This window comes from Chrysemys picta, chromosome 5 (genome assembly GCF_011386835.1).
Source record: "Chrysemys picta bellii isolate R12L10 chromosome 5, ASM1138683v2, whole genome shotgun sequence".
In the NCBI taxonomy this organism is placed as follows: Eukaryota; Metazoa; Chordata; order Testudines; family Emydidae; genus Chrysemys; species Chrysemys picta.
Genome location: NC_088795.1, coordinates 74,106,265 through 74,116,955, shown reverse-complemented (window position 1 = coordinate 74,116,955; position 10,691 = coordinate 74,106,265). Strand labels below are relative to the sequence as shown.

The 10,691-nt window shown below is 38.3% G+C and overlaps 1 protein-coding gene across 17 annotated transcripts in view; it reads left to right on the top strand.

Annotated features, from left to right (window-relative positions):
• Positions 1 to 10,691, top strand: part of HAND2 (heart and neural crest derivatives expressed 2) — a 43,317-nt gene that overhangs the window by 11,656 nt on the left and 20,970 nt on the right. For 3 of the 17 annotated variants that reach the window (XM_065596609.1, XM_065596606.1, XM_065596615.1), the window contains exons 3-4: positions 672 to 720; positions 3,488 to 3,529. The exons of 7 other annotated variants lie outside the window; for them this stretch is intronic. The gene's annotated coding sequence lies outside the window, so the exon portion shown is untranslated. Of the gene's footprint in view, positions 1 to 220; positions 443 to 671; positions 721 to 3,487; positions 3,530 to 10,691 lie in introns of all 17 variants that reach the window. 7 more of the 17 variants (XM_065596607.1, XM_065596602.1, XM_065596613.1 and 4 more) reach the window with 3 other exon arrangements.

Genomic DNA, 10,691 nt, shown 5'->3' with positions numbered 1-10,691 from the left:
GGAGAGGGAGAGGGATTCCCCTGGGCTCCGGGTTCTGCGGTTAACCAGCGGTTCCTGGGGAAGCAGCAAAGGGGAGGTGGAAGGTGGTCCCGCCTAAGGGGAACAGGAATCCAGTTGATCCCAGCGTTGTCCTACGGGAGCCTGGGGAATCCGCTTCGGGGTGGATAGGGGACGGAACCCTGAGCACAGACCTCCACTCACCACGAGCAAATACCCCTAGACCGCGTGTGAGCCGGCCCAGCAACCAACCAACCTTTAGCAGCAGTTCCTGTCCCTGACTCCCACAAAGCAGGCTCAGAAGAACTCCCAGGAATTTACACCTCTTCAAGCAGAAGGCGCCCTGCTCCCTTCATTCAGACTGAATCCGGACACTCACACGCTGAGACTAATCCAGATTAGTACTTTGTGACGTTGTTGGCTGGCTCAGTGTTACTCTGTGTGTGTAAGTAACAGACCGGGTGTAATTTCCACAACATTTGCAGATCAAACACAGAATTATACATTTAATTTAATGTCATGTAGCTCTCAACAGCACAGTCCTGTCCCGCCAGGAGAAAATAATGACGCTCTTAGCGTTGCATTAGTTAGTTCTTAAAGCAAATACACATTTCAGTGCTTTACCTCGCAGTACGTTGAATTATACTTTTTGTTTTGTTTGCTTTGCTTTTAAGGATGCTATTTGAATTACCAGGTAGGAAGCGCAAATTTCCCTTCAGAATAGTGGGTAAACACTCCTCTTTCTCTTTGCGCAGTTGGTAGATTTCTGTTCATGTTTCTGTTTGTTTTGTGAATCTTGCTCACTAGATTTTGACGGAGAGATTTAACCAAAAAAAAAAAAAAGGGGGAGCTAGCAACACGTGAGCTAAATACTCGAGTTAAAAATATCCCCAGCTCAGCTTCTTGGCAGGCAGTGAATGAGGCGGAGGCTGGTCGCTGTAATGTTGCTTCGGCAAATAACGAGTGTGGGTTTGCAAGGCTTCGCCGGGGATTTCATACCATGCTGTCCTGCAGCAAAGCGGGGCTCAGTGACTCCGCTTTTGAACCGTGCCTGATATTAGACCGGTTTGTAATTGAACAGGTGAATCTTCAAGAAAACAAACTTTTTGTTGCTCTTTCTTGATTTTTAGATCTTTTAAATAAACAGGAGTGATCTTGGGCAAGGCATATTATTCAGTGGTTCTATGCAGGCTGCAATATTTCAGTACATTTGTCTAACCTCCGCTCTGTCACTTTTTAAAATATAAATAAGTAAAACAAAGCAATCATAATCCTGTCACAGAAAAATCAGATACCAAGCCTTTGATGTTTTCTAAGAACCCCTCTCCAACCTCTCACAAAAAATGTTTCATGGTTAAGGGGTTGCTTTATTGTTATCATTATTTCGGGGGGAGGGGGTCGCATGAACAAATATACACAGACACAAAGGTGCGGTCTTATATTTAATCTACTCGATACAAACCTAGTTTTGTGTCTGCAAAATCGGCGACACTTAAGCCAGGTTGCTCGTCTTTCTCCACATTATGCTACTTTTTATTTCATGATCCTCAATAGCTAACATACAGGTTGTGAAAAACTTTTCTTAAAGAGCACCTGAGCCCAGTTCTCCATAGTAGGGGCTTTTCCGCTGAAAAGTGCTTGGATGGAAGGAGTATATTTTTACTCATGCATCTACCCCTGGTAAAAGGTTCCCACTAAATTCAAGTTTCAGTCTTTCTTTTCCCTGGTGAATTGAAAGGCTTGATGTCAACCCCCCGCCAAACCCGCTTCCCATTTTTTTTTTTTTAAGTTCTTGCCTTTAGCAGAAGTATAATTGTGACCCTGCCTGATCCATAGAGCCTCCTGTTGGGAGCAGTTAGCTGTGGTTGCATTAGGACTGAGGACCTCCCAAGTGGCTTTGGCCTGGGTGTCATAGGAAAGGACTCTGCACATTGTCCATTCGCTCTCTTCAAAGTCCCAGGCACTATGGAGCCAGCAGTTCTGTTTGTCGACGTTTTGTGGCTTGGAAAAATAGTAAACAATTTTTTTCCCAAGCCATCCATCCAGCAGCACAGCGACCTTCCTAGGATCCAGAAACTTAACAAACTTTTTCATAACTTTAGGTATATGAAATGATTTACATTTCCGGCTGGTCTGTCAATGTGACAGTAATTTACAGTGTGATAAAAACACGTTTACAACAACAGATCATGTTCAAGTAGTACCTTACCAAGCAAAAGATTTTAAGAGTACACAGACAATGAATCTTTGTCATGCACTTTTGCAGTACACCTTTCTCAATAAATGAACATATTTAAATTGGAAAATAGGTAAAGTAGACAAGGACAGAAGCTAAAGTGTATGAAATCAATACAGAACTTTTGTTTATACCATGTATATTATATATATGCACATATAGTATATTTCTCTAAGGCTTTAACCGAATGTATACTTTTAGTCTAATATAACAGGACCAAATCTCGCTCGCTTTGCTGAAAGGACTGATTTAGATAGGACTAAACTGAAAAGTAAAGCAGGCATAATTTGGTCCTGGATCGTTTTTATTTAAACATTTTTGTTCATTTTTGCTTTGGAGTCTAAAATCGAGTCGTTAGGTTAGCGTTTAGGGAAAGGAAGTTCATGTTATTCCGATCTAATCTAATTAAGCGGATATGGACTGTTTTGCAAAATAGCCAGGGTAACACAGTTAACAACTCCTTAGGAAATTCTATTCTGTTTTCACCACCGCGGGTGCATTACTTTTTATTGGCATGGTTTTTATTTAAAAGCACAAGATGAATTTGGAAACTAATGTACAACATCCCCGTTCCACATAGACAGTATAAAGGTTTTGTAAATTACAACTATGTGAAATTGGCATGCAATTCAAGAACAAAATGAACAAACGGTTTTGTTTTTTTGTTTTTTTTTTGTTTAGAAGGAACAAACCACATGCAGCAGTTACCGCTTTTAAGTTATTTGTAACCATTTTTACCTAAATAATATTTTCTCCAACAATGATGTGAAATATAAACCCTGACGTTTTCTACAGATAAATAGTATAATTTAGTGATCAAAATTTATCTTTTGAACTCTCATATAAAGGTATGCAGTTCTCTCATGTAGATATACACAGACCTCTCTCTCTCTCTCTCTCTCTCTCTCTCTTTCACACACACACACACACACACACACACACTCATCTGTTCATGCATTTATGGCCTGATGAAAGTATACCCAATGGAGAAAAGAATGCATGTAACTGTGAAATATGAAGAATGTGAATGCATTTTTTAAACTGAGGCATGATGTTTAAGTATGTTAGGATGGACACCCCGGCTCCGTTTATCTCTATAATAGCCCAGTTATTTTTACTAAACGATCAGGACTGGCTCTAAGTGACCTCTAATGATTTAAAACCATTTTCTATCATTCCATGAGAAAAAATACACAAGTCATTGAGAATAATTGGCAAAACGTATGAGCTAGTGAACGTTTTATCTTTATTTAGGAGACGTCGTCTGCAAGATCACCTCGGTTTTCATCCATTGATGTAAGAATGAAACTCTAACAGTATATTCTTCAAGAGAGCTAGACAGCTTCAGAAATTCATCAGTCCTTAAAGAAAAAAAACATATATCTCTCTCCATTTCTGTAAAGGCAATATTCATGTTCTGCCATTTTCTGTAATATATCCAAATTCTGAATTTGACACTCTTAGTATTACTATTGGGAAAATAAAAAAGTCTTACAACTTCTTTTATTGGCTGTGTGCGTGCGCGCGCACCACACTGTGTGTATGGTGTACATACAGAGTGTGTGTGTGTGTATATATATATATACACACACACACTCTGTATGCACACCATACATATATATATATATATATATATATATACACACACACACACATATATATATACACACACACACACTCTGTATGTACACCATACATATATATATATATATATATAATGTAAAAAGAACAGGAGTACTTGTGGCACCTTAGAGACTAACACATTTATTAGAGCATAAGCTTTCGTGGACTACAGCCCACTTCTTCGGATGCATCCGAAGAAGTGGGCTGTAGTCCACAAAAGCTTATGCTCTAATAAATTTGTTAGTCTCTAAGGTGCCACAAGTACTCCTTTTCTTTTTGCGGATACAGACTAACACGGCTGCTACTCTGAAACCTATATATAATGTGTATAGCTATAAACTCTCACTATATTACATATAATGTATGATATATACACTCTATGTATGTGTGTACACACACATATATATGCTATATATAGTGTATATATATATATATATATAAACTCTCACTATATTACATATAATGTATTATATATACACTCTATGTATGTGTGTACACATATAAATACTATATATAGTATGTATTATATATACACTATATATAGTGTATATATAGATAGTGTGTACACACACACACACACACAACAGTTTTAAAGTCCATTATCTCTGATGTTGATATAGATATCACACACACACACACACTTTAAATTTCCTAGAGTGTTGTACAATAGCTTTCGATGTTTTTGTTTTTTTTTAAGATTTTTTTTTAATAGCTCCCGCTCAGCCTGGACATTTGGACTCAAGGTAATCAAAACACATGCTTTTATAGGGAGAAGCATAAAACAATCCCAATATAAAAATGTAGAGGTCCCTTAACACATTCCTAAAATTGTCTTTCTGTATGGTATGTGGCATATGCAGAATACATGCTGGTGAAGTATGGTATAAATATTTTATCAACTAGCATGTTGGATGACATGGATAACTTACTTATTGTTTTCCCCTGTGAACAAGCCAGGTCATTCCAAGCTACTGAAGATAAAGTGTTAAACCACATAACATCACCATGTATTCTTTATCATGTGTATATACATAGTTTTAGGGGGTTCTAAAAAATTTTTATTGGAAATATGTTTTTATCCCTTCGTCTGTAAAAAACACAGGTGCTTTAGTTACCCTGAGTCAAACTGTAAACGGTTCAGAGGGAGTCATAAAAACCTCTTTAGAAAAACACACCTAAACCAAAGTTATTGCGATTTTCTGTCCACAATAATGGCACAATTTTAAAGTCCATTCTCTCTGGCTCTTCTAAGGCTGAAAGTAAGAGCTGGGTGTCCCATTGGAGAAGATAGGACTCTCTTTTCCAGAGGCATAAAAATCCCATTTCTAACCCCAGAGCTATGTGATATCAGACTTTAAAGGACTGAGATTTTTCATGTTCAGTAAAGCTGTTACAGGTTCAGGATTTAACAATGCCCAGTCTGGGCCTCAGGTTTAATATTTATTATTATTTTATTTTATTTTTGTGGAGAGAAGAAGAAAACATTTCTCAGCCAGAATTTATTTTTAATGCAGTTGTTTGAAGTTGCTTAGGGTTTGGAGTGTTAAAATAAATCCTGGGGATTAGAGGGGAAAGCACAGGTGAGATAGTAAAAGGTGCATGATAAATGCACTTATCATATGACTCTGCGGTGTATCACATGGATAGTTAGATACTTTAATATTTACGTTGTGGTAACACCTCAAGGTCCCATTGGGATAGGCACAGTACAAATATATAGGAAATGACATATATTGTGATATCCATTTACCCACGTGACATATAGATATGTCAAAGATGTATGAGACGTGCAATTTATCATATGATTCTGCAATCTATTCCGTGAATCACACTACTGTTTGTAGGGGGCATGGTATTAAATTATACCCACCATATAAAGGGAGAATCCCAGATTTTCTGTACACAGAATTATCACAGTTTTAAAGTATACCTATAGATACTCCCACACACTTTAAACACACCCCCTATAAAAGATTGCAGAGTCATGTGATAAATTGGAATTCCACATGCATCTTTGACTATCTTGCATGTACTCTGCCCATGAATCCTTCTTTTCTAAGACTTCTTCTAGCATTCCAAACCTCTGAGCAGCTTCAGCTGCGATTTAAAAATAAAGATCTTGCCACTACAATCGTTCGTTCTTCCCTTCCTCCTACCATATGGAATTCCCCCTCCAAAATTTCACTGGCCCAAAATTCAAGTGACAAGTTTCAGGTCCCCAACTCTGCATGGTTAGAAATAGGAGTTTGATAGAGTCGGGAAGAAGAGAATACCAACGTATCAACCGGGCAAATAATACTTGATTTTAGCCATGGAAGGTCCAAAGATATTGGACTTTAAAAATCATGACATTTTTATGTATAGAAAGCTAGTCCATGGTATTTGAAGAGATTTTACATTTGAATTGGTTCTACCGGTTGTCGCCCCCGCTGAACTCTATTCAGAAGTATTCATGGTAAGGGATTCTGGCGTTTGCAGGTAAAAGCACAGGAAAAGAGTCCCAGTAACACCCTTTTAAAATCTCTAAAACTTTTTTAAAAGAGTGGCATAAAGGTTTTATATACTTTTATATATATACATTATATTTTGAATGACCCACAATAACTAGTCGCTGGTAGCTGGTGATATTAGTGGCTAATTTTGACATTTCATTGTCACATTGATAAAAAATATTTATATCACACCATGCCAATGCATATATAAAGGAGGTGTCTGATTGTGGATATAAAAACTATTTTTCTATAGATAAATCACTTAGGGTGTATATTTAAAGGTATATTTTAGTTTACATAGTAAAGCAATAAAGTGTTCATGAAAGGTTGTAAATTATATTTATTATTAATTATTATTATTATTTACTGTATGATATACTGTATTTATCCAATAAAATTAAATAACTCTCTTAACTTATTACAGATTTCGAAATAAATACATTTTATGTTTCATACAATACTTAGACGCCCTAGCAGAAAGCACTGTGAAAAGGTACCGACCTCTAAAAAGGATAGCAATATTTCAGTGTAATAGCTCAGTATATATATATATGTATATATATAAACATGATGCGTTTAAGTTCATGAGCAAGAAAGATGTTTAAAACGTTTACATTTCTGTTGTTTTCCTTACACACATATGGCTTAACATAGGAAGCGTGATTATTTCATTAAATTTGATTATGCATTTTTGCAAATCTAGATTTTCCTGAATAAAATTCTGGCACCTGTTATAAGCCCCCAAACAGGAGCTCATGCTGTAAATGCTTTCTACCCTGCAGCAATGCGTTTTAGAACTGCACACCTTATATTCAGATAAACGCAATGGACTAATTATAAGACTAAGACACACACACGCAAAGTAGATTGTGAAGCCATCCTTGGTTTTGTTCAAACATAGAAAGGACAGGGTTCTATACGCCATACCCAAGCAGAATGGGAACTTTGCGACTTCAATGGGGTTAGAGATAGATCAGTTTCTTTAAGAAATGGATGTATTCCCTTAAAATTAGTTAAATATGGGGAGATTGATGTTTTACTTTTCTTTGTTTTACTTACTGTGTCGGGCATGAGGGAAAATGAAAAGGAAAGAGAAAAAAGTACAGAGTTCAAGAAATGTAGAAGGTTTGAGCCTCTAATTAGGATCATTTGTAAATTAGTTAAGATTTTTTTTAAGTGTAGTATTAATCTGTCTTATCTGGATCCATTACACAATATAAATGTTTCTTTGTCTAATTTTCAAAAGGTTTTAGCTGAAGAACATAATGAATTCCTATTGTTAACGTATAACGTATAAATCTGCTTTTACACATTTTTCTTAATAGTTAGCTAACAATTGCTCATTTGACTCTTTGGTGTAGTCTGGTGCAATAGATTTGATCCATTATTTTATGAATTGTTGCTCTGAAGATGTCGCACTGACATTTAGAAGAATACCTCAGAACTTTCAAGCGCAGCTGTTATGTTCCAGCAGATCAGTTATATCGAGACATGCAAATACTCATAAGAATATTGTAAAATATATTTTTTTTACAAATGTCTCTGCGGAGGGAGGGGGCTGCTTTTCTTTTGTTTTGTTTGTTTCCATGCCAAAAATGGCACAGTCCAAATTGGGAACAAATGGCTTGCAGAATCGCCCTCCCCCCCCCCCCCAACCCCCGCCGCCTTCCTCCAGGAAGAAAGCTTGTTTGAATTTATAGGCACTTTTTAAAAAATAATAATTTCGCGTTTTAATTCTGAAAGGGCTAGTATGTGGTTTTCTTTGAACTCCCTTATTTTAAAAATGATTGAGTGAATGTGTTGGGAGGGTTTTTACTTTTATTTTTGTTTTTTTTAAATGTGTAAAATAGACCAATAAATAAACTTCGCTCCTGGTACGGGGCGTGGTAATGCAAGTTTCAGCCCGGAGCAAATTTTTATAAGTTATAAACCCCTAGAAAAATAAGCGGTTTTAATTGAAACCCTGACGGATTCGGAAGTGCGCACCAGCGTACTAGAACATACTGTTCATCTCGTTGGGACCACCAAAGCACCCATGCAATTGTGATTTAACTGCTTGATTAAGTGGCTTGATTAGGACGTCTCCCCGCCCCATTGACGAATGTATAATATTCACACCAAAGGCTGCAGCGGATCTAATTGTGTAATACATTGGGCTGCAAGCGGTTACACATCCGAGTAATTCTACTGATGTGAATGGGTCAGTCTCGGAGAGCTAAAGCATTACTCCCCGGAGTAAGGGTTTGCAAGAGCAGCACCAAATATTTATCCGATTCCAGTGTCTATAGGGCTGTGATAAGAAGTCAGACATAAAACATTCAATAGCAATGAAAACTCTTATTGGCAGAGCAGCTTTGCGGCTAATTTTGGCCTCTCTGTTCTCATTGATTTTTGAGTGTGCGCCAAGACAGTTAAATTGAACTTGCTAATATTTTAGTGGCTAAGTTCTACAGACTTCGGTTACTTTCATTTAAATATGCTCTTGGCTTTATTCTTGTTATCTTGAGTTCGGGCCTGATCCTGCGTTGCAGTCAATGGAAGATGTGCTTTTTGAGGCCTCCAGCATTGGAGCCTTCATATCTGGAAACCATGGTACTGCCTTTACTATTTGGGAGGGAAAGAGGTGGGCCGTTGCAAGCCAGCTTTTGCCTTGCTATAAAATAGCACAGACATGTGTCTAACATATATAATTGCGTCGCTAGTGTACAAACATAGCGTCTCTTCTCAAAGTCCTATCCAGAAAAAAGGTTGTATGTCAAAGATGTTGAGGAAGATTGTGTATATTTCCAGTTCCTTACCTAACTGCAGATCTAGGAGCACAACCATACGCTTAAGTCAAGATAAGGGGGGAAAGAACCCCATGCAGGGGCTGATCCTGTGGGAGCGGTGGGGGCACCAGCAAGGAAGACTTTCATCAGGCTGCCCCTCCTAAATGAATGGGGAGCTGCACTGTATAGTGGCTAGCACAGATTGGCCTACAAGCATCTCCTGGCTCATCTCGGTTGCCTGTGATAAATGCGTGTGTGACTTTGCTTTAACATGATCACAAATACTATAGCAACACGAGTGTCATTCGGTACAGAGACCTCATCCCTGACAGGAGCACTGAAAATGCATCTTACTTGTCTAAAATGTGGGGAATTAAATAATGCGGCTTCTTCCCCCTCTCCCTGCCCCCGAAGTGACTCTTCCAGGCAGGCTACTTTTGAAATTTTCCATTAACACATTTTGGTAAAAGTGCACGTGTTTAGTTAATTCTCTTTTACCATCGCTGCGTGACTTGGTGCATTTGATTTTGCTTTGGCTGCCAGTGGCTAGCCTGTGTTTTAGTCAGAGGCACACAGAAAAATTGCTCCCCACAAATGTAGCTATTATTTGACTGATTCCCTTTCCTCTGGCATGAAAGGCCGTTTTAACCTCCTCTGCTCCGCGATCAGCGTGGGGAAGCGGGGCGCTTTTCCATGTGGATCCGGGCGGCACCACCAAGACTGGACCAGACAAGAAAGCGACAAGAACCAGGAATGAGCTTCCCAAGAATGTGAGGGCAAGACATTCTAACTGGGATGTCAACGGCTGGCGGTGACGCTGTTCCCTTTCTCGCCCGCATTTTTGGGTGTCCAGTGATTGACTTGTTCGGAACTCGAGTACTTTCATTCCCACAACCTGCCTGAACGTTTCAGCAGACTGCAGGGGAGTCAGAGCAATGTTATCTCCGAAACATAATGCTAATAAATGTGTTCATATGTTGGACATTCCCCTGTCCTGTTTTATGGGGTTTCACTGGTGGTGTTTTAATGGGCTGGGTCATTGAGACTGATGCTAGCAAGGTTATTAGGATTAAGTAACCTAATGAATCGTGTTACCATTAGCGGGCTTTGAAGGAAGGTTGTTTTCCATGCAACGTGGTTTTGTGACTCTTAACACGGACAATTATGTTTAAGTGTACCTGGATAAGGGTTGGGGGTGGAAATCGTTTCCTTTTTTAAAACTGAGTCTCTTAGGCGCAGCTAAAGAAAGAGACAGAAGGCTGTTTATTTTTTTATCCTGTGAATGTCCAGAGTTGCTCATTGAGCCAGAAATCTTGTCCGGGTTTCCATGATATTTTAAAGAGCAAAAGTCATGTAAGCGGCTCCCTTGTGTATGTTTCTATTTGTTCGAAATAGATAGAAATGAGATTTCTCTCTGAGATGTTATTTGGTGAAATTATTTAGACAAACCAGTCACAAACAAACCCACACCAAGAGGGACTGACCGATTTTTTTACTAATGGCATTTAGAAAAAAATCGAAGTCGTTATTTTTAAAAAAAAGAGTTCAATTTTATTTTGAAGAACGAAACAGGTA